The sequence below is a fragment of the Acomys minous genome (genome assembly GCF_964271855.1).
Source record: "Acomys minous genome assembly, chromosome: 18".
NCBI lineage: Eukaryota > Metazoa > Chordata > Mammalia > Rodentia > Muridae > Acomys > Acomys minous.
Window position 1 is genome coordinate 44102978 of NC_140501.1, and position 22868 is coordinate 44125845.

Sequence of the window (22868 nt, forward strand, 5' to 3'; positions counted from 1 at the left end):
ATTTAGACCCATGTGTGTTTGTGTCAAGTATCCTTGAAGAACTCTTGTCTGGCATGCCCCTCCCCCGCAACTCTGTGACAGGGAAGAGAAAGTAGTCCAAGAATAAAACCGTAACATCTTTGATAATAACACTTGGCAGACCAACCAATTTCAACAGAAGTGATTGTCCGTCTTCTGATGTAAAAATGTCTACAGTGGGACAGAGAAGCCATGGAGAGCTCACACAGGGAGAGCACGCTCAATCAGGAACGCCAGCCGATGACTGCCTCAGCTTCCCCAGTCAGGAACTCCAGCCAACTGCCTCAGCCAACTGCTTCAACCTCCCCAGACAGTTTCTGCTGGACGTTGTGAGTGCCCGCTTTGATGATGTCATCTTTCTGCTGTTGCTCACGGGAGCCTCAGCGGCCCGGACACTGTTCTGTCCAGGACTCTCTCAATTGGAAACTTCAATTAGCTGCCTTAAATGTGGCTTCTCTAATCCATTTCTGCTGCATGTTTCAGGTGCCCGATTTGGTGATGTTTTTCTCTCTGTGTCTTTGCTGTTTATTATTTTACTTTCATTTGCTACACACAATAGATTCATTCATTCAAAACCCAAAGTATTACTATTGTGGGTACAGACAGGAAGCTGGGAATTAGTTCACCTTTTTTCATTGCTTTTTTTTTGGGGGGGAGTTGCTCTTATGAGTCATTTCCAGTGATGTGTTAGTTGGAACAATTAGGAAGGTCCGAAGTTGGGGACTTTCAGTGTGGCCATGACCTGGTGGTATTGTCACCCAAATCAAAAAGAACAGAAAATGGTTTTCAGCAGACCATGTTAATTACCTATTCATACTCTGAGTATCGTAGAGTCACAGCTCCTCATCCCTCACAATTTTTTTTAAAAACATAAATTTAAAAAGGGTCAACGGACACCATATACAGACCAGCTTGTCAAATCTTCTTCAGCCTGGAAGGTTCTGGCAGAGTTAGGAGGTGGCTCCAGGCACATAGAAAGCGACGGTGGATGTGCGTCTGTCCTTTGTTGGCTTTTAGCTTTCACTGAACTCTGGTTAAAGGAAATGTATTTAGGGAAAAGGTCATCCTGTTTATTTTTTTCATAGCCTTTTTTTTTTTAATTCTTGAGAAATAGACATGTGAAAGTGTAGAGCTGATCAACAGCCCCAGGCCAGGTCTTGTCTCTTGTAGGTAAACAGGTGAAAGAGTGACAACAGAATGTGGGCACACACAGGTCTTGCTGCAGAAGCTTTCCCAGGCTGTTGGAAAAGCCAAACTCAGGACAGGGAGCTTCCGGCCCTAGAGAGCCCTCCGCCAACTCAAAACCCCCTTGTGGTTGGTGTTGTGGGGACAAGTCTGGAGTTTATCTCCTCGAAGAGGGAATGCACTTCCATGTGACTTTGAGCCATAGAGTGAGCAACGACCTTGAGCTGTGGGGAAGGCCACAGTGAAGAGAAACACCCACCACAGGGCCGCTAGCAGCTCCACCAGGAGCATAGCTCGAATTCCACAGCGTGAGGCTGCACCTCTGCAGAGGAATGTGCCAGCTTACTGACCTACTCACAGCTCTTGCTACTTGGGCAGGCCCTAAATATAGTGAGCCTTTGGGATAGCCGTGGAATTTGTGGCTACGGATTTCTTGAAGATATCCACAGTGATTTTTGTTGTGGTTTTGGGTTTCCCCTCCCCCTCCTTTCTTGTTGATTTTAAATTTTAGATTTATTTTCATGTGTGTGAGTGTTTTGCCTGCATGTGTGCGTATGTACCACCCTCGTGCCTGGTGCCTGGGGAGGTCAGAAGGTGGCATTGGATTCCCCGGGAACTGTGGTTTCCGATGGTTGTGAGGCATCGAACCCAGGCCATCTGCAGGAACAAGTGTTCTTAACTGCTGAGCCATCTTCCAGCTCCTCTGGTAGATCCATGAGACTTTGTGCATAGTCCTTTCCCTCCCCCATGCCTGCAGTGTTCTGATGCCCTTACAGCTTTTTAGGGTATAATTAGTATATCCAAATTGTACATGCTTAGGGTATATAATACTTTGTCGTCAGGAGACAGAATCTCACCATTTTACCCAGGCTGGTCTTGAATTCACTGTCATCCTCTTTCAGCCTCCCAGGTGTGTTAGGGTCACAGGTGTATGACACCACACAGACTGGGTACAAGGTTCAAGGTCTGATGTGTCTGGACAAAATATGTGCCCCTGAATGTATGTATCAGTGCTGTGTGAGGTAACAGACCAGCTTCTCCACCGCTTCTCTTTTTGCTGTAATTATTTTGGTTTTGTGTTTTGTTTTATATTTTATTTTTAAAGGTCCTTTGACCCTCAAAGGGCTGTGACCCATAAGTTGAGAAACATGAAAATGTTGGCTCTGGCTCCTTAACAATTAAACTCTGTTATGAATTTAGTAAACAAAGGTATCTTTCTTATAACCCGACTATCCTAACCAGGAAGGGAAAAAGATTAAGGAGAGCGAAAATGAAACCTTCTGGGTATCAGTTCCGCAGGGTGAATCCCTTGGTGTAATTCTCCAGATTTCTCCTCTACCCAAGGACAGAAGAAGCCCGCACAGTCCTCGCCGGACTCCAGCCTCTTCTCCATGGTTAGGAACCTCTGATCTCTCCCATACCCTGCCAACTGAGGTAAATTCCGAGCTTCAGCCTCATTTGTTTGTTTGTTTTGTTTTTGAGAGTCTTAACATTACAGCCCTGGCTGGCTTGGGCCTGACTGTTCAGGCCTGGCTGGCCCCAGATCCATGGTACTTACACCTCCTGGTCCAGGCTCCTGTGTACTGATAGGAGTAAGAGGCACCAACTGTTACACAGCAGCAGCTTTGCCACCCCCACCCTCCCCCAGCTGTCCCTGCTTTTGTAAGTTTGGTTATTTTCGATGCCTCATGCAAATGGCCTCATCCACTATTGGTCTCTCTGGACTTGGTCATTTCGCTTAGCACCACGGCTCTCTGATCCACCTCTGTGGCTGTAAACCATCCCTGACACTTCCATGTGCAACCATACTGACTCTGTGACTGCTCACACGAGTAAGGATGGAGTGTGACTCACGGTGTGTGTGACTCAGGCCCTCACATTTTTACTGCGTGAGACAGTGTACACCCGGCCACTTGAGCAGGAGAGGAGGTGCATTCCGGAAGTCTTTCCCTTTCCTACCTGTCTCCCTAGCTTGGCTGTTGATAGATGCAAAGGCAGGCCCTCCTGTTGCTCCTCGTCAGACCTAAAGCGAATTTGTTAAATGTAGTTGTATTTATTTAGTTTTCTTCCTTTTTTAGTTTATTTTTGGATTGCAATTTAACTATAACATTTTGCCCTTCTCCTTCCTCCCTCTAAGCCCTCCCATATGCCCCTCCTTACTCTCCTTCAAATTTAAGTTGTTTTTTAAAAATTGTTACATGCAAAAAAAAATTGTTACATGCACATATGTACTTGTGTAGACCTGTGTATGTTCCTAAATATAACTTGATGAGACCATACAATGTTACTTGTGTGTATCCAGGACCGTCATTTGGCATTGGACAACCAATTGGTGTGCTCTTCCTTGGAGAGAAAGCCACTTCTCCTGCCCCAGGCTTTCTCCAGTTGCCTGTAGCTCTTGTGTAGGGTTGAGGCCTCATCGGTTTCTCCTCATCCAGTTTGGCATGTCCATCAGTGCCATCGTTGCTCAGCTCACATTTGGGCGGTCATGTTGGCGAGACTTTATGTGTGTGGCTTCTGATGTTACCAGGAGATGCAAGCTCACAGCAAACTCCCTGATCCTGATCCTGATCCTCTGCCTCTTACAATCTTTTTTTTTTTTTGGTTTTTCGAGACAGGGTTTCTCTGTGTAGCCTTGGCTGTCCTGGACTCACTTTGTAGACCAGGCTGGCCTCGAACTCACAGCGATCCGCCTGCCTCTGCCTCCCGAGTGCTGGGATTAAAGGCGTGCGCCACCACGCCCGGCTTCCTCTTACAATCTTTATGGCCCCTTCTTCACCAATGTTCTCTGAGCTTTAGGTGTGAGATTGTTCTGTAGGTGTACCCATTGGGCCTGGCCTCCACAACTCTGCACTTTGATTGGTCATGGTTTTCTGTAGCTGTCTCTGTCTGTTGCAAAGAGAAGTTTCTTGGATGAGGCGCGAGGACCACACTTTATCTGCAGTATTAGGACAAATGCTCATAGGTTTTTGTTGGGAATTATGCTACGTGAGTTGGTTAGTGGTGCTAAGTTCTCCAAGAGCTATGAGCTCACCAGCACGGAGTGGCTAGTCAGGTTTCCAGTACCAGGCACCATTGTTGAGCTAAAGTGATTTTTAAAGTTTTTGGCGATAGTTGGAATGAGAAGGGAACAAATGGCGTGAGCTTTGCTGCTAGTTGTACTTACAGAAGGGTAAATTTGTGAGGTTGTTTTATTAGCTCTATACCAGCATTGTTATCAGCAGGGAAAAGGCACATCTACAAATCTCTATTAAATGGTATTTTTCTCATGGAACAAGGATTCGGGAGGCTGGAAGTTGCTACCATTGATTTAGCTCGCCAGTGATGCTAAGGAGAATCTTGATGTTATTCTCTCTTGATTCTATCCTTGTTCCCCCCCCCCTTTTTTTTTTTGAGACAGGGTTTCTCTGTGTAGCCTTGGCTGTCCTGGACTCACTATGTAGAGCAGGCTGGCCTCGAACTCACAGTGATCCACCTGCCTCTGCTTCCCAAGTGCTGGGATTAAAGATGGGGGCCACCACACCCGGCTGGTTCTATCCCCTTAATTAGTAATACCTTCTTATACTTTGGGTTATGGGCCTAGCCTTTAACAGCTGAGCCATCTCTCTAACCTTAGTAATACCTTTTCTTGTTTGTTTTTGCTTTTTGAGACAGAGTTTCTCTGTAGCCTTGGCTGTTCTGGACTTGCTCTGTAGACCAGGCTGGCCTTGAATTTACAGAGATCCCTCTTGCCTCTGCCACCCGAGTGCTGAGATCAAAGGCGTGCACCACTGTGGCAGCCTCTAGTAATAAAGTCTTTCTTTCTTTCTTTCTTTTTCTTTCTTTCTTTCTTTCTTTCTTTCTTTTTCCGAGATAGTGTTTCTCTGTGTAGCCGTGGCTGTCCTGGATTTGCTTTGTAGACCAGGCTGGCCTCGAACTTACATCGATTCGTCTGCCTCTGCCTCCTGAATGCTGGGATTAAAGGTATGTGACACCATGCCTGGCCTAGTAATACATTCTTAACACGCTTGTTTGTGTGTGATTCTAAGCCCCTAGCTACTGCTGCAGATTTGTATTTAAAGCAGAGGGACAAGGAAGGGGACAGCCCGGAGTGTCCCTTAGCTCCTGTACATTGAGTACATCAAGATCTGCAGGTATGGGCTGGAGCGATGGCTCCGAGGTTAAGAGCACTCACTGTGTTCTTCCAAAGGTTCTGAGTTCAATTCCCAGGAACCACATGGTGGCTCACAACCGTCTACAATGAGATCTGGTGCCCTCTTCTGATGTACGGCCACACATGTGGGCAGAATACTAAATAAATGAATAAATAAATAATAAATCTTAAAAAGAAAAACAGATCTGGCTGGGTGTGGTGGCCACCCTGGTCTATAAAGGGAGACTAGGACAGCCAGAGCTGTCACAAAAATACAGCAGCAGCAACAACAAAAGATCTGCAGGTATTCGTGTCTCTTATATAAAATGTCACATGTCTGCATTTAACCTCCATATAAACACCTAACATTCTGATTCACCTCTAGCTCGTGTGTAACAGCTAAGATGGTGTAAGTGCTTGCCCACAGTTGCTGTGCTGCAGGGTTAGGAACGAGTGGGGGAAAGTCAGCACATTTTCAACACAAATGCAACCATTAGGCCAATTAATGGCAACAAATGAGACAGATGGACGAATGCCCAAGGACGTACAGGAAAATACCAGGTGTCAGCTTAGTGGAGGACACAATAGGAAAGTGGGCAGCCCTTCATTTGCCTGGCCTTGGCATAGCGCTCAGCACACAGCAAATACAGTCTTTTGGGGAGTTTTAGAATCTTATCCCAAACTGTTTGGTCCATGGATGGCTAATTCTACAGAACTGGAAGCCAAGGACAACGAAACCACGAATACTGAAGGGCGATTGTGGACCGAAAACCTTTCCCGCACACTCCCTCTGATGTCCCCAGGACCTTTGCATCATGTTGCAGAACTTGTCGCTCTCAGCTGCAAGAAGAGCAGAGAGAGAAGCACTTAGCATCTTCTGCTTCTGTAATGGAGACTGGCAGAGCAGAGGATGAGGAATAAATGAATTTACCCACAACATCTGGGGAGTGACCGCCCCTCCCCCAGTCAGTCCCAGGAAATGAAAGAACAGCTAGTTAGTTGCCTCTTTTTGTGGAATGTATATGCCAATTAGATTTTCTGGGCTTGAGGGGTGGTGGTTCCCCCTCAAATTATATCTACTAGGAAAGGCAAGTTTCCTAGTGGCTACAAAGGGAAGTACAGGAGACAGGACATTGTCTTTGGTCACACAGTCCTGCCATACAAGATAGATTTTTGGGGGGGGGGGTGTATATTTGGGCTTCAATGACTCCAATCACAGCCCAGGTGCTAGTGTCCTGTTGCTGTTGGCCCTTCTGAATCAGTGGACCACAAAGGCATGCTCTGGGCCCCCACAATGATGGTGGCTCAGTGTTTTGCCTCTTGGTCATTACTGTGTTTAGCAGAAGATTTTCTCTGTGTCTTTTATCGAATACCTGGAATTTCTGTGGGACTGCCTTTGCACTCTAGAAGAGGGATCCCCTCCGGGGTAGGGCCATCCTCAACCCTCCATGAGTGGTTCCCTTGGTCACTTTAAGCGACTGGTCTGGTAGATCATGTCTGAACATTCTTGGTCACTAGTAGAGAGGCCCATGGTGACATAGGCTTCCTGAGGTTTCCAGGGGAGGGAATGAAGCTGAGCGGAGCGAGCCCCAACCCCTGGTTCTCTGCCATCTGCTGATCAGTTAGTTTTAGCGGCTTCGGTATTTGTAGTTATTCATCTTTCCAACTTTATTCTTTTAAAGTCTTCGGCTTTCCAGAGTGCCAGAAACCAGAACAAATAAAAATCACTGCCGCCACCAAACCCCACGTGTTCATTGCTCTGATCATCTGTATTCCAATACTTTTTGTTGATGCTACCATTAAAAAAAAAAAAAACAAAATCGAGTTGAAGCCAAGCATGGTGGCACACACTTGTAACACCAGCATTCAGGAAGCTGAGATAGGAGGATTGCCATGAGTTTGAGGTCGTGCCTGTACTACATAATGAGACTATGCCATGATAGATAGATAGATAGATAGATGGATAGATAGAAATAAATCAATGTGAAATTCATATGCAATAAAAGTAACTTTGAAAATTGTACTAATTAGAGCAACCAGTGCTCTTAGCTGCTATCTTTCCTGTCCCCTAACGTTAACTTTTTCATTCTTTTATATACTTTTTAATGAGATAATATTCTTGCTTTTTAGCTGAAATTGGTTTCTACCTCAGTTTTCCAGCACTTAGAATACACATTATATGCCATGCCTAACTAAAACTTTAGCCATTTTGAGATAAACCCTTTGGTGGCATTTGGTGCATTCCTGTTGTGCAGCCAGCAACTTCTGCTGAGCAAATGTCAGTGAACAGTGGAGATTACCTTGTTTTCTAGTGGAAAAGATTATCTACAAGGCCTGCCAGGCTGAACACTGGAGGCAGAGGTTTGCGGAACTGACCTTCTTTATGGACTTAAGAGAAGCAAGCCTTTCTGGGTAACATGCTACTGGGTTGCTCTCCTCAGGACTCAGAACCTTCTTACACCCCTGAGCTTGCAGTGGGACGGTTGTGTTTGCTGAGTGTCCGTCTCCGGAGCCTCTTTCTCTTCCTCTCCCTTCTCCTCTTCCATCCGCAACTATGTAGCCCAGATTTAAGCAGAGTGCAGGAGCCAGGCTGTAGCTTTTGTTGTTTAACCATTTACGGCAGCTTAGAGAGCAGTTCCCCTTACAAAAAAGCAAATCAGAGTCACCCCAGGTCACAGGGGTGTTGGGACTGACATGACCATAGACGCTCTGTGTCTAGGCACTGGCTGGGGAAGGGATTCTCCAGTTTATAGCCTTAGGACCACAGGGATGCAACCATGACAACATTTCCTCTGTATCTCTTGCTGTCTTCTTCTTCTTCTTCTTCTTCTTCTTCTTCTTCTTCTTCTCCTCCTCCTCCTCCTCCTCCTCCTCCTCCTCTTCCTCCTCCTCCTTCTTCTTTGTCTTCTTCTTCTTTCATCTTCCTCTTCTCCTCCTTTTCCTCTTCCTATTCTTCTTCTAGATTATAATTACAACGCCTCTCTCTTACCTCTCTGCTCCCTTTAAGGCCTCCCACGTGCCCCTCCTCACCCTCTTTCAAATTTATGGCTTTTAAAAATTAATGGTTACTGCATGCACATATGTAGTTGTGTAGACCTATACATGTTCTTAAATATAATTTGATAAGCCCATATAATGTTACTTATGTGTATACAGGACTGTCCATTTGGCATTGGACAACCAATTGGTGTGCTCTTCCTCAGAGAGAAGTCCACTTCTCCTGCTCCCTGCTTTCTCCAGTTGCCTGTAGCCCTGGTGTAGAGTTGAGACCTCATCAGTTTTTCCCCATCCAGTTTGGCATGTCCATCAGTGCCATCCTTGCTCAGCTCACATTTGGGAGGTCGTGTTGGTGAGACTTTATGTATGTGGCTTCTGACGTTACCAGGAGATGCAAGCTCACAGCAAACTCCCTGATAGTCTGGCTCTTACAATCTTTTTTTTGTTTTGTTTTGTTTTTGTTGTTTTTGTTTCGTTTTCCGAGACACGGTTTCTCTGTAAATCCTTGGCTGTCCTGAACTTGCTTTGTAGACCAGGCTGGCCTCAAACTCACAGTGATTCACCTGCCTCTGCCTCCCGAGTGCTGGGATTAAAGGCATGCACCACTACCGCCCAACGGCTTTTACAATCTTTATGGTTCGTCTTCATCAATGTTCCCTGAGCCTTAGGTGTGGGAATGTTCCGTAGGTGTGTCCATCGGGACTGGGCTCCGCAGCTCTGCATTTTGATTGGTTGTGGTTTTCAGTGGAGAAAAGTTTCTGGTGAGGGGTGACTACTACATTTATCAGGCGAAAGACCCACGAGGAGAATGTGGGAAATATGAAGCGGGGTGGTGGAAGTGGTGCAAATTTTTTTCTGTGTTTTAAAAGACAGAATATACATGGGTGTCGTTCCACACACCTTTAATCCCAGCACTTGGGAGGCAGAGACAAATGGATCTCTGTGAGTTCGAGGCCAGCCTGGTCTGCATAGAGAGTTCCAGGACAGCCAGAACTACATTGAGAGAGATCCTGTCTCAAAATAACAGAAAGCAAAGTAAACCAACCAACCAGAAGGCAGGATATGTACGTAGCTCAGGTTGGCTCAGAGTTCACAACTCCTATCTCAGCTTTCTCAGTGCTGTGGTTACAGGCCTGCGCCATCACACCAGCCTCTTAGCAACTCTTATTTGCAAAGCACTATCCCTTGGTACTTTCACTGAGCACCTCAGAGGATCCCAGCAACAATCCCATGAAGCAGGCATGGCAGGTGTTGCTATTCTGTGAGAAACAGGCTCTGAGAGGTGTGGCCTAACAGCGATTGCTCTCTCTTTCCCCTCCCCATCCTGTAACGCTGTCATTGAATCCCTTGATATTCCCAATTCTTTTTCATGGAGAAAAGCCCTTTAACGTATTGGCTGGAGACTGCAATTTGCCTTTAAACTTTGTTCCTGGTAAACAAGCCTGGTGATTTGCTGTTGGCGGTACTTACACCCAGGCAATCCAGAAAGCTAGGGAATGGTATAGTTAGCCATGTAACTGTGTGCTTGCAGATATGCCTGTGTCTCATGTGCAAGCAGTGCCTGTGGGCGCCAGAAGAGGGCGCTGGGTCTCCCAGAGGCCTTATTGGATTACAGTCCACAAAGGTAGAGAGACTGGCTGTGTCTTCATCTGAGTTATTTCCTCTCATGAACACTTTGAAGCCCTGTCTTCCAGTGTCATGTCCTCAAGGCAGACCTTGGGACTAGTCCTTGCCAACAGATAGTGAGCAGAGGTCAGAAAATATGAACCATGCCTCTCCATGCTCTTTTTCTTTTTCTCCCCCCACCCCTTTTTCTTTTTCTTCCTGTAGGATTCCTGGGTGCCACGAATTACAGAGAGGTACAGCTTGTTGCTTGAGCAGCCCCACGGCTGCTCATGGGTGTGGTTGAGAGCCAGCAACAAACTTTGCTGTGCTAAACCACCGAGATTCTGAAGTCATCTGTTGCTGCAATTTTTATTTTTCGTTTTTTTAACATATATACAGTGTTCTGCCTGCATGTTAGCTTACATGCCAGTAGTGGGCACCAGATCTCAGTATAGATGGTTGTGAGCCACCATGTGGTTGCTGGGAATTGAACTCAGGACCTTTGGGAGAGCAATTTTTATTTTTAATCCTCTAAAGGTGATATTTCTTTGTGCTCTCTGTCTCATCATCTCTGTCTGTCTTTGTGCATGGATGTCTTTATCAAAGTTAAAATAACACTCAAACAAATTGGGTAAGGAGAGAGAAGCTGCGTTTGGCATGAAGGCAGGGAAACCTTCCAGCTTATAGGCTTAGACACTAGGTTCCCCCTGCTGTGACAGACACAGCCCTCCTGTGGAAAAGAGACACACAGCATTGCGTCGACCGTGTCCTGCCCAGGTGCTGCGTCTCTGGAAGGCAGTGGGCTCATCTCTGTCTCCATTTTCCCCACCACCCATTTACTCAGATGATTCTGCTGGCAAACCTGTTATATAACTGTATAAGTCCAGAAAATTTTCAGTTTAAATATAGAGGCGATGAGGTAAGTTAAACCCATAGCTAATATTTTTAGTAGTAGCCATCCAGTGTAAGACAATCAGCATGGGCTGTGTGATGTACAGTAGCAAAAGGCAGAACTTCTAATCTTTTTCTTTTCTTTTCTTTTTCTTTTTCTTTTTTTTTTTTTTTTTTTTTTGGATTTTCAAGACAGAATTTCTTTGTGTTAGCCCTGGCTGTCCTGGAGTTGCTTTGTAGACCAGGCTGGTCTCGAACTCACAGCAATCCACCTGCCTCTGCCTGCCTAGTGCTGGGATTAAAGGCGTGTGCCACCACACCCCACTGAACTACTCTTTAAAGAACCTGACACGTTACTGCTTTCCATCTGAAATGTATAATTTCCCATTTGTACTTGTGATTTTAGATGGAGATAATACGCAGAATTGAACTGTGCTGCACTGATCTTATGAAGAGAATCGTGTTACTGCTCTGTCCTGTAAGGCTGCCAGGAGCCTTGCTGAAAGTCCCGTGATACTCCCACGGTGCTGGCTGCCACTGGCTGTCACATGGCTGTGTTATCCCCTTTTAACGATGTGCCCCAATAGGCTAAGAAGGCCCTAGCCAACACATAGATGGGAACCCTTGGGAGCAAAATTTGCTGAAGGCTGGGTCAAATGTTTGCAGTAAAGGATAGCATTGCAAACACTGTGTTCCTTAAGGCCAGGAGGCAAACCCAGAGTATTATGTAGACACTTCCCATCTAAAGACTATTCTTAGGGCTAGAGAGATGGCTCAGAGGTTAAGAGCACTGACTGCTCTTCCAAAGGTCATGAGTTCAATTCCCAGCAACCACATGTTGGCTCATACCATCTATAACAAGATCTGTATCCATAATAAATAAATAAATCTTTTTTAAAAAAAGACTATTCTTAGCTCTGGGCTGTACAAGAACAAGGAACTGCATCTGGACCATCAAGTATGGTGTGCTGACCCCCGCCACAACATTAACATTATGTGTTATGGCAGGTGCCTTTAATTCCAGCACTCTGGAGGCAGAGAGAGATGGCTCTCTGTGAGTTCAAGGCCAGCCTGGCCTACATAGTGAGTTGCAAGATGGCCAGAGCTACATAATAAAGAGAATGTGTCTCAAACAAACAAACAAACATAAAGAAGAAAGTTGTGTGTATGGCTTGGGTCAGGTCTGAGGGTACCCCCAAGGCCCCATGCATTGACGTACAATCCTCACCCTGAGGAGAGGATGGGAACTGACTGAGTGATTTAGCATTGGGCATTTTAAATGTGATTAGATACAAAAATAAAATTTAACCCCCAGGACTCTGGAGCCAGAGGCAGGTGGATCTCTGTGAGTTTGAGGCTAGCCTGGTCTACAAAGTGAGTCCGTGGCAGCCAAGGCTACACAGAGAAACCTTGTCTCGAAAAAGCAAAAAATTAAAAATGAAAAGGGAACCAGAGATTGTTTACCTTGAAGAGATGTGGCACAGGGCCAAGGACATGGGATACACACTGTTGCGTGTCCCTTTTTCTATAAAGGACTTGGACACCAGCAGGGACCTTCTGTTCTAGATAAGGCCATAGGGAAGAGCCAGGCAATCAAATGCTGGCGGCTTTATAAAAAAGAGGGGGGGTTGGGTGGAGGAAGAACAAAAGACATCCGTACTCCCAGCCTCTTGTCACATGCTAGCCTGTGTAGCCTCAAGGCCCTGTCACCAAGTAGTTCGTGGGAAAGCACAGCTCTCATGCCAGAGGGAATAGGAGATAGTGGTTTCTTCAGAGCCAAATATAAGTGACGATGGCCTGGGAACACAGATTCAGATTCTTCTACTGTAATTTTCAGACCATAAGACCAAAAAGTCGGGGGAAATTAGGGTGGCCTTATGATCAGATTGCTGTTTTTACTGTTTTTCTTGTTTTACTGCTCTAAAAACTGGGTGTGTCTTACGGTCAGGTGTGACTTATAGTCCGAAAAATACACTGGGCTGGGCTGGGCGATAGCTCAGTTGGCAAAATGTTGGCCTTGCAATCATGAGAATCGAGTTCAGTCTTCAGCACACACATATGAAATGTTTGTCATAGTGGCACCTTCTTATAATCCCAGCACTGAGGAAGCAAAGACAGGAGGATCCGTGGGGCCCACTGGCTGGCCACTCTAGCCTAGTGTCATCAGTGAGCCTCAGGCCAATGAGAGATCTTGTCTCAAGGAGGTGGTCAGCATTCCCAAAAATGACATCTGAGGATGTGTCTAGCCTCCACACACATGTTCACACACATGAACATACACACACAAGTTCATGTGCACACATACACACATGCATTAAAAATTAAGATATATTGGTGGAAATAATCAAGTAAGCAGTTTTCACAGCAAAGGCTGTAGGCTTCAGGCACTGGTGATAGCCTTTGGGTTGGTGGAGGCTGGGAATTTATTTGCACATTCCAAAGGGTTTATTTCTTAGTCAAAAGAAGGAACGTTAGGTCAAACACAGAGGTGGGCACCAGATGGCTATTTAGGAGGCTAAAGGTAGCTCAAGATAATTTAACTTAGCCGGGCGTGGTGGCGCAGGCCTTTAATCCCAGCACTCGGGAGGCAGAGGCAGGCGGATCGCTGTGAGTTCGAGGCCAGCCTGGTCTACAAAGTGAGTCCAGGACAGCCAGGGCTACACAGAGAAGAGAGACCCTGTCTCAAAAAAACCAAAAAAAAAAAAAAAAAAAAAAGATAATTTAACTTTGGGTCTGCAACTTTCCAGTCCTCTGTAATCCCAGAAAGACTCTAATCAGTCGATCAGCCTTGTAGGATCATTAACGCAGATTTATTTTCTGTAAGGCCCTGCAACCTTACATCTCTAGAACCATGCACCAAAAAGAAACTTCCTTTCTTTATAACTCTCTTGGTCTGTGGTATTATGTTAGTGGCCAGCAATAAGGACAAGAGCATGCAGATAGTAACTAATGTTAAGTTTCCAGGCACAGATCACCAGACTTCACACAAGAACCCCTGTGTTATTGCCTTACTCATTTGCCCTATTAGGATATGCTGGGGCAGGGGGATGAGCAGGTGTGCTTTGAACAGGGCTCACATGGTGATGCCAATGGGGAAAGAACAGCAGACCAGTTTAAAAAAGCCTGCATCCCAGCCTTCCCTTCCCCACTGGCTCCCAAACTGTGGGCTTTTCCAATGTGATTATATTTACTAGGTGCAGACTACAACTGCTGAGCCTTTACCCGATGGAACTTACTGTGTTGTAGAAAGATGGGCAGGGACTATTCTTTCTACTAGAGCACAGAGACGTCTGATAGCAGTCTGGGTGCACAGTCTCCTGCTTCACCACATTTTAGGGATTAGGAGAGACTTCTTGGAGGAGGCAAAGCCCAAACTGAAGACTGGGAGGGAATTCGGAAGAGAAGGAACTCAGCAGATGCAGTGATGCGCCAGGTTGCAGAGCTGACAAGTAGCATTGGAGTGCTCTAGGAGCTGTGGTTATTTTATACAACCCATCTTAGTTAGCTTTCTATTTCTGTGACAACATAACTGAAAGCAACACAGGGAGGAAAGGAGTTATTTCAGCTTACAGTTTACAGACCAGCGTGAAGGGAAGTCAGGGCAGGAACTGAACACAGGAACTTGGAGGCAGAAACTGAGGCAGACGCTATGGAGGATGCTGCTTTCTAGCTTGCTTCTCTGTGGCTCACTTGCTTTCTTTGACAGCCCAGGACCACCTACCCACAGTGGCCCTGCCCACAGTGGGCCTGCACATCAATCACTAATCAAGAAAACACCTCACAGACAAGCCCACAGGGCAATCTGATGAACTGCAATTTCTCAGTGAAGGTTACTTCCCAGGTGACTCTACTTTGTGTCAAGTTAACAGAAACTAACCTCACACTAATCTCCACAAAAGCTATATTCTCAACAGAGCATCTCAAACCTGGACATGCATGTTGAAAACAACATTCCTTCCTACGCAATGGGATTTCTTTTTTTGTTTTGTTTTGTTTTTTGTTTTTTTGTTTCTTCTGAGACAGAGTTTCTCTGTGTAGCCTTGGCTGTCCTGGACTCGCTTTGTAGGCTAGGCTGGCCTTGAGCTCACAAAGATCCACCTTCCTCTGCCTCCAAGAGTGCTGGGATTAAAGGCATGCGCCACCAAACACAGTGCAATGGGATTTCTTGTACCTCTACACTGTTGCCATTTTGGTCATTATTTGTTCTAGGAGGCCATCCTGGGCATTGTGGGATGTTCCGCAGCAACTGTAGATGCCCGTAACAAGCAGCCAGCTATGACAATCCAAGAGTCCAGGCATTGCCAAGGGACTCTTAAGGTCTCCTGATGGAAAGCTGCTGCTGTAAGATGTGATGACAAAGAGTATCACTGGCTCCTTCATAGGACACAGAAGGGGATACTTGACTGTGTAGGCGTTCTCAAGTGTAGCTACTTATTACTACACCTTGCTGAGCATAGAAGAGGAGGAAGTTTGAATGAAAATGGGCTCTAGGCTCTTTGGGACTGGCACCTTTGGGGTATGTGGCCTTGTTGGAGAAGTGCAGAAGCTCAAACAAGGCCTGGTGGCTCACTGCTTCTTCTTGCTGTCTGCTGGTCCAGATAGAGAGCTGATCCAGATATGGAACTCACAGCTCCTTCTCCAGCACCACGTACGCTCTTACACCACCATGCTTCCTGCTCTGATGACAATGAACTAAATCTCTGAAAGTGTAAGCCAGCCTCAATGAAAGGTTTTCCTTAGGAGAGTTGCCATGGTGATGGTGTCTCCTCCCAACAATAGAGACCCTAAGCCAGAAGGTGACCAGATGTTTTAGGAAGACGCAACTTCTCCTCCAATAGCAACTGAAGATGGCATGGCTTTATGAGTCTGACCCTCTACACCAAACATCCAGAAGAGCCTAAGGCAATTTTTTTTCTTCTCTCTTTTTTTAATTTGATTTTTGTTGTTGTTGATTTAGTTTTTGCTGCTGCTGTTGTTGTTGTTTTTGGGTTTTTGAGACAAGGTTTCTCTGTGTTAGCCTTGGCTGTCCTGGACTCGCTTTGTAGATCAGGCTAGCCTCGAACTCATAATAATCCGCTTGCCTGGTAATTTCTTAATATAGGATCATCAGCTTCATTCCTGTAGCCCAATGTACATTCTAGTTGACTGCAAAGCATTTCTTATCCTTTAGTACTCTACAGTACTAACACAGTTGCCAGCCACAATGTGAGGGAGGAAAAGTTCTATTGCTCAGTTCTTCGGGAGTGTGGCCATTGCCCACCTTCGGCACACGGACCTCACTGTGCCAAACAGTGGACTCCGTGTTAATATAAGGCCTATGTGCAAATGAGGCTGAAAGTCCAACTACGTGAGAAAATGGGTCTTGACCGTGGAGGGCTGAGAGGCAGGGGAGGACGGAGGAGGACGGGAAACTGACTCTGTTGCTGGAACCATAGGGCTCTCATCCGCCAGCCTGGGAACATACCTGTAACTCTGGGACTGTAGGGAATCAACAAAGAACTGAACCTGGCAAGGGATGTAGCCGGATGAACCTGGACCATCTTTCTCCAGCACTCACATCTGTACAACTGTTTTTGCACAACTGCTTTTGTTGGGATCTGCAGTGTCCCTCAAAGGCTGATATGTTATAGCCTTAGTTTATGGTTTGTGCTGCTAGGAATTGGTAGAAGATTTAAGAGGTGAATCTATCCTAGCACTTGAGAGGTAGAGGCAGGAGGATCTCTGTGAGTTCAAGGCCAACCTGGTCTACAGAGGTAGTTTCAGGACAGCCAAGGAAACCTGTCTCGAAGGTTCCAAGGACACAAAGAAACCCTGTCTCTAACACTCCCAATGCCAAAAAAAGAGGCAATTCTAACCTGGAGTCTTCAGGTCATTGGGAGGGGACCTGGTGTTTTTCTCTTCTTCTCTTTCCCTTCACTGTCATGAGTGGGGCAATTTCATTCCACATGTGCCAGGAGACCACTGGGGAGACCTGAAAGCTATGTGTGGGCCTTATTGTGAACTGGAACTGATGAGCCCACACGCTGATGACCCAAGGTATCTGTAATAGAGATGGAAAACTAAGGCACACTTTACCTCGTTTGACATCCTGGAGGGTAAATATTGTTTCTGTTGTGCAAACAAGGACTTTCATTAATGGAGACAGTTAGCCAAGGACAGAGAGCTAAAGCTGTGGGCAAGATTGGGTAGAAACAAAGTCTTTGTTTTAACACCTGGATATGTTTACTATGGTTACACACACACACACACACACACACACACACACACACACACACACACACACACAGAGGAATTGGCAAGAGAGAGAACTCAGCTGGTACAGTGCAGTGCATGCCAAGTTGCAGAGCTCAGTGGAAGAGTGGAGTATCTGGGGACTTGCAGGTATTTTATACACCCGCTCCATGGCTCACGCCATCAGTGGTGTGCAAGATCCTTCTCACGATTTGAGTTTCTGGCTCCCCTTCTGTGATCATCTAAAGACAATTTTTTTTGCTTGTTTATTTGTTTTTTGGTTTTTCAAGACAGGGTTTCTCTGTGTGGCCCTGGCTGTCCTGGACTCACTTTGTAGACCAGGCTGGCCTCGAACTCACAGTGATCCATCTGCCTCTGCCTCCCAGAGTGCTAGGATTAAAGGCGTGAGCCACTATGCCTGATCAAGAGTTGTCTTTAGAGCCGGGCACAGTGGCACACGCCTTTAATCCCATCACTTAGGAGGCAGAGGCAGGTGGATCTCTGTGAGTTTGAGGCCAGCCTGATCTACAAACTGAGTCCAGGAGAGCCAGGGCTGTTATACAGAGAAACCCTGTCTCAAAAAACAAAACAAAAACAAAAACCAACCAACCAAAAACCTTTTGACTAGGGCTTCCATGACAAGGTAAGGGCCAGCTTATGGTTTTATAGGCTTTGTCCCAGACATTCAGTGCTGAAAGCATGGGCCTCAGAATGATGTTCTAAGGTGGTAGAACCTTTAAGGTGCAGCCTGATGGGGGGCAATTAGGTCGCAGAGGCTCCACCCTCCTTAAGAGACTTGGTCTCAGGAGTGACAGGTGCAGGAGACTGGATAAGTTCCCTGGGAAGCGGGCTGTGATAAAGCGAGAATGCGCTATTGTTTTCCTCCCAGTCATAACAGCCCTCATGAGTCACAGCTTGTTTTTCTCAATATGTTATGCTGTCCACTCTGAACACCCAGGGCACTGCACTAGATAATATGATTGTATTTTCCAGCTACCAGAAATGAATGAAGTAAATCTCTTTCCTTAGCATCTCATTTTATAGTACATTATATTATATTACAGCAATGAAAAACATCATTCTGATTGATGTTTTTTGTCAGCTTGATGAAACTCTGACATCTGGGAAGAATGACCCTCAGTTGAAGAATTGACTCAGTCAGACTGGACTTGGACCATGTCTGGGAGGAGTTACCTTGGTTGATGATGTAGGGCTCTGCCCACTCTGGGTGACACCATCCCTAGAAAGTAGTCCTGAGCTGCCTGACGAAGCTGGTAGAGGGCTGAGACCCAGAGAGATGGAGCCAACAAGCAGCACTCCTTCACAGCTTTGCTTTGGTCCCTGAATGAGCTCCTGCCCTGAGCTCCCTCAGTGACAGACTGTGACCAAAGCGGAATGAAGTGTGTTACCTCTCATGCTCTAAGAGGAAGTACAAAGGACAAGACACGCCTTCCTCCAGGTGGCACCTGAGGGTTCCTGCCTCCTGATATTTGTGCTTGAGTTCAGTCCTTCCCCCTAGAACACAGGGCAGATTTATTGGTTTGTTTTTGGAAAACAGTGTGGCCGAGAGAATGGAATGTCACTATAGCACAGAGAAGAGCGTGGCTTCTCTCTCTCTCTCTCTCTCTCTCTCTCTCTCTCTCTCTCTCTCTCAGGTGAAGCAGGGCGCAATGCCATGAACAGTTTTATAGGGAGGTCCGTGATGCAGGAAACTGGCATCTTCAGCTCCGATGGGCTTACTACATGTGTTCCCTAAGCTCCAAAGATACCATCTTGTGATCTTACTTGAAAACAGCATTTTTGTTGTTGTTGAGTTTTTGTTTGTTTTATGGTGTTTGGTTTTTGTTTGTTTGTTTTGTTGTTGTTTGTGCTTTTTTTTTTTTTTGCCAACACAATAAAGTTAGGTATGGTCATACTGGAAATGTTAGTCAGATTTCTGTGACTATTAAAAACATTTGAATCTGGGTGGAGATGGCCCATGCCTTTGATTCCAGCTCTCAGGTGGACCTCTGAGTTCGAGGCCAGCCTGGTCTACAGAGAGAGTCCAGGACAGCCAGGGGCATTACACAGAGAAACTCTGTCTTGAACAAACCAAAACAACAACAACGAAACACTTGGGATACCTTCACTTACAAAGAGACAAGGGCTTGCTTGGGTTTGTAGTTTTGGAGGCTGATCCTTAGGGACAAGTTCAGGAGAAGCGTGTGGCAAAGCTGTCACCACTCACCTTACAGCCGAGAAGTGAAAGAGAAGAGAGTGGATTGAAATCCTGTCATCCATGTGAAAAGCACACCCCTAATGACTGGAAGGAAGGCGTTCCACTATGCACCACTTCCTCCAAGTGGTGCTAACTAAGCTTTATACTAAGCTTCTAATGCATGGGCCTTTGGAGAAACATCCTAGCCATCCTAAAACATGACTCCTACTTAGAGTGGGTCCTAACCCTGTAACTGTTATATTTTTAATAACAAGGTTTAGGAGGAGAGACACACATGGAGAATACCATCCAAACTGCTCCCCCAAACCCCGGCATAGGTCGGAATGAGGAAGCTGCCAGAGAAAGGGCTGCACATCTTCAGGCTGTGCACAGAGCATCATCATTAGGCTGTGCCCTAAAGCCTTCAAAGAGAATATCACTCTGTTGCCATCTAAGTTTTGGACTTGGAGAAGAATCAATCCTTTCTGTGGTACTTTATTATGAAGTCTCAGTCAATGACCAGCCTGGACCTGAAGCCTGGCAACAGGCAAGAGTGAGCCTGAAAGAGCATATTCCAGGGTATGCCAACAGCCAGCCTGTGTCAACTTCTAAGTATTGCACCTCCACTCTGGGCACAAGCCTGGAGATGACCACGTTCCCAGGTGACCCTTAACTGCAGGCTTGTGAGCTATCTGGAGCTGGGGTACTAATCTAAGTTCCCTGCCCCCAATCAGGAAGGGAATCTTGGGGTTAACGGTGACTAGCTCCTGACTCCAGGGCTCTCTGATAGGAGCAAGGAAGCAGAACTCAGGAAATAAAAATAGGAGTGATAAAATAGATCTAAAACAGATGCAAATGTTTTTAAATGACAAATTTAATACTATAAAAACTGATACTATACAGGCTGGAGAGATGCCTGGGTAGTTAAGAGCACTGGCTGTTCTTCTAGAGGACCTGGCTTTGATTCTCAGCACCCACATGGCAGGTCACAATTATTTGTAACTCCAGTTCCAGGAGATCTGATGCCTTTTTCTGGTTTTCTTGGGTACAAAGCAAAGGTGGTACACACACATACATGCAGACAAAATACTCATACATATAGAATAAAATAGTTTTTTAAAAAACGTACAAACTGATATCATAGCCATATGGAAAAGCCCGTTAGGGCTTGCCATATGGTTCAGCAGATAAAGGCACTCCCAACTAAGCCTGATGACATAAGTTCAAACCCTAGGACCCATGATGGAAGGAGAGACTCCTTAAATTTTTCTGTCACACACATACCCCATAAAGGAATGTTTTCAAAGTTTAGAAAAGTATATTAATCCAAGAACATTAAAGCACTGTACATTAATTGCATTGTATTTAAAAGATTATAAAGATTAAAATAATTTCAAAGACGTCTCAAGTCTAGTGAGTTTATTGCTGGTGGTACTCTTTACTGGTGTGTCTCAGCTATGTTCATTCTGAGATGGATCCGGCTATCCTCAAAGTGAGGCTGTTTTGCCTCAGAGCAGGCTGAGCTCAGGGCAAGGTCACTGCTGCCTCCAAGCAGGACCTTTATCTTGGCAGAGGGAGTTAATCGTAACAAGCCTTAGTTGCAAACTTATGGGTGCTGATGAGGGCCAGTGATTATGCTGAGCTGACTCAGGCAAGACCACTGCTACTCCAAGGCCAGATTGTTGCACACCCTGATAAGCCTCGATTGCAATTGCTCCCACGTACTGCGACATTGAATCACTGCCTGCGGCCTGCATAGAAGCCCTGGCCCCATTTCTACAGCCAGCTGCTTAGAAAGCCTCTGTAAAGGGCGTTCTCCCCCACTGTCTCAGCTGTCATGGCTTCTCTCTACTTCCACCTTCAGTCTTTGGTGAATTCACTCACAGCCCACGTGCCACTAGCATGTTAATGCCACTCCTAGCACAGAACTATTTCCTGTAAATTATAGGACAGAATAAATAGATACATTTATTAATGTTGGTGGGGTGAGAGAATTTACTAGGTCAGATGAAAGACATGGAGAAAGAAGAAGGCTAGAATAAAGCCCATGGTACAGGATTCTAAATTAGAGATATCTATCAAATGTGATTTTAAACGCAATTTAAAAATATCTGGGGTGGGTGGAGAGATGACTCTGGTTAAGAACACTTGTTGCTCTTCTAGAGGACCTGGGTTCGGTTGCCAGCACCCACATAGCAGCTCGTAGCCACCTGTACTCCAGGTCTAGGGGAGCGGATGCCCTCTTCTGACCTCTGTGGGCACCAGACATCCGTGTGTTGCACAGACACACGTGCACACACACCACTCATACACATAAATGGAAATAGATCTAAAAACAATTTTTAAAATATCCGTGGTGCAAAGGCAGGCATGGTTTGTGAGGTTAATTAATGTCCATTTGACAGATCCAGAATCAAGCCTTCTAGGACACTGGGCGGGGGGGGGGGGGGGGGGCATTATCTATAGGACTGATTACCAAGGCCATATCATGTAAGGCAGTTGAACAAGCCCCCTTTTAACATTTACTCGTTATATTGGTTCTTTTCCTAAAGAGAACCCAACTGTGCTCTGTTTTATGTTATGTGGTACAATATAAAAGGAAAAATGTAAAAGGACTTTGTAACATGAAACTCTCCAAGCACAATAGAATGGAAGATATTTCCAGAATTGGTAGGTGTTGTGCTAGAGAGCAGGAAGTGCTGGAAGATAGGACATTCCCCGGACACAGGAGCGACATGACAGGCTTTCCAGTGACAAAGATGGGCAGTCTGGGCCCCAGAAATAGTACTGGTATTTGTAGCAATACGAATTCAGAACAAACCCAGCAGTCCACAGCATTACTCAAAGCAAAGGGGAGGGGCTTTGTTGAGGAGAGAGAAGTCTTGAGCAAGTGATGGCTCTTTGCGTTTTTTTTGCCTGGTCGATGGATAATGATGTCAAACTGGCAGTGTGCACGCCCAGAAGTAAGGAAGTGATGTGAACACGTGCTATTGTTCTAAATGTTTTAAAATCTAATCACGAAGAAATAATTCCGTGAATCCAGAACATGCCAAAGTTAAGACGAATTTATAAAATGAGCACTCTAGTCTGAGTTTACGGGAGGTGAATTTAAATGTATTGGGTTAATTTTCAGTAGCTCCCGAGTTTAATGTGTGCAATGTACTGTTCCTTGTATGAGATAAACGGTAGTTTTTCAGAGTTCGGTGTGGGAGGAATATACAGCTAGAAAGAACGCAAGTGTTGCGAAATGCGAGCGTTTGGCGACTCTGGGTAATGGGTTCTCAGTTTTCAGTCAGCACATTTCAAATTATAAAGCTCTAGGGTAGAAACAGTAAGTACAAGATGACTTCTTCGCGACGACGGAGGTTCCGGGAGATACAGAGACTCCCCTTTTTGAGTCTGTGGCTTCCCAGTTTCTTCTTCCCAGACTGAAGCCCCTGGGGTAGCAGCTACAACCCGCAACTCGATCCCTGGCGGGGAAAACCTGAATGCCCAAGCCAGGCTGCTCTTTCTGGGTTAGAGCGTCTGCGGCAGAGGGCGTGGCCTGGAGAGGCCGGTGTGGGCAGAGACCAATGAGGACGTGGTGTGGGCGTGCCAGGGCGGGGAGTGGGC

General features: G+C 45.9%; 1 long non-coding RNA gene across 1 annotated transcript; it reads left to right on the forward strand.

The window, feature by feature from the left end:
* Positions 1–1615: 1615 nt before the first annotated feature.
* On the forward strand, positions 1616–11731 carry LOC311589407. The gene is made up of 3 exons (XR_014776532.1): positions 1616–2072; positions 2495–2637; positions 11235–11731. It is a non-coding gene; the product is annotated as an uncharacterized lncRNA (long non-coding RNA).
* Positions 11732–22868: the final 11137 nt, after the last annotated feature.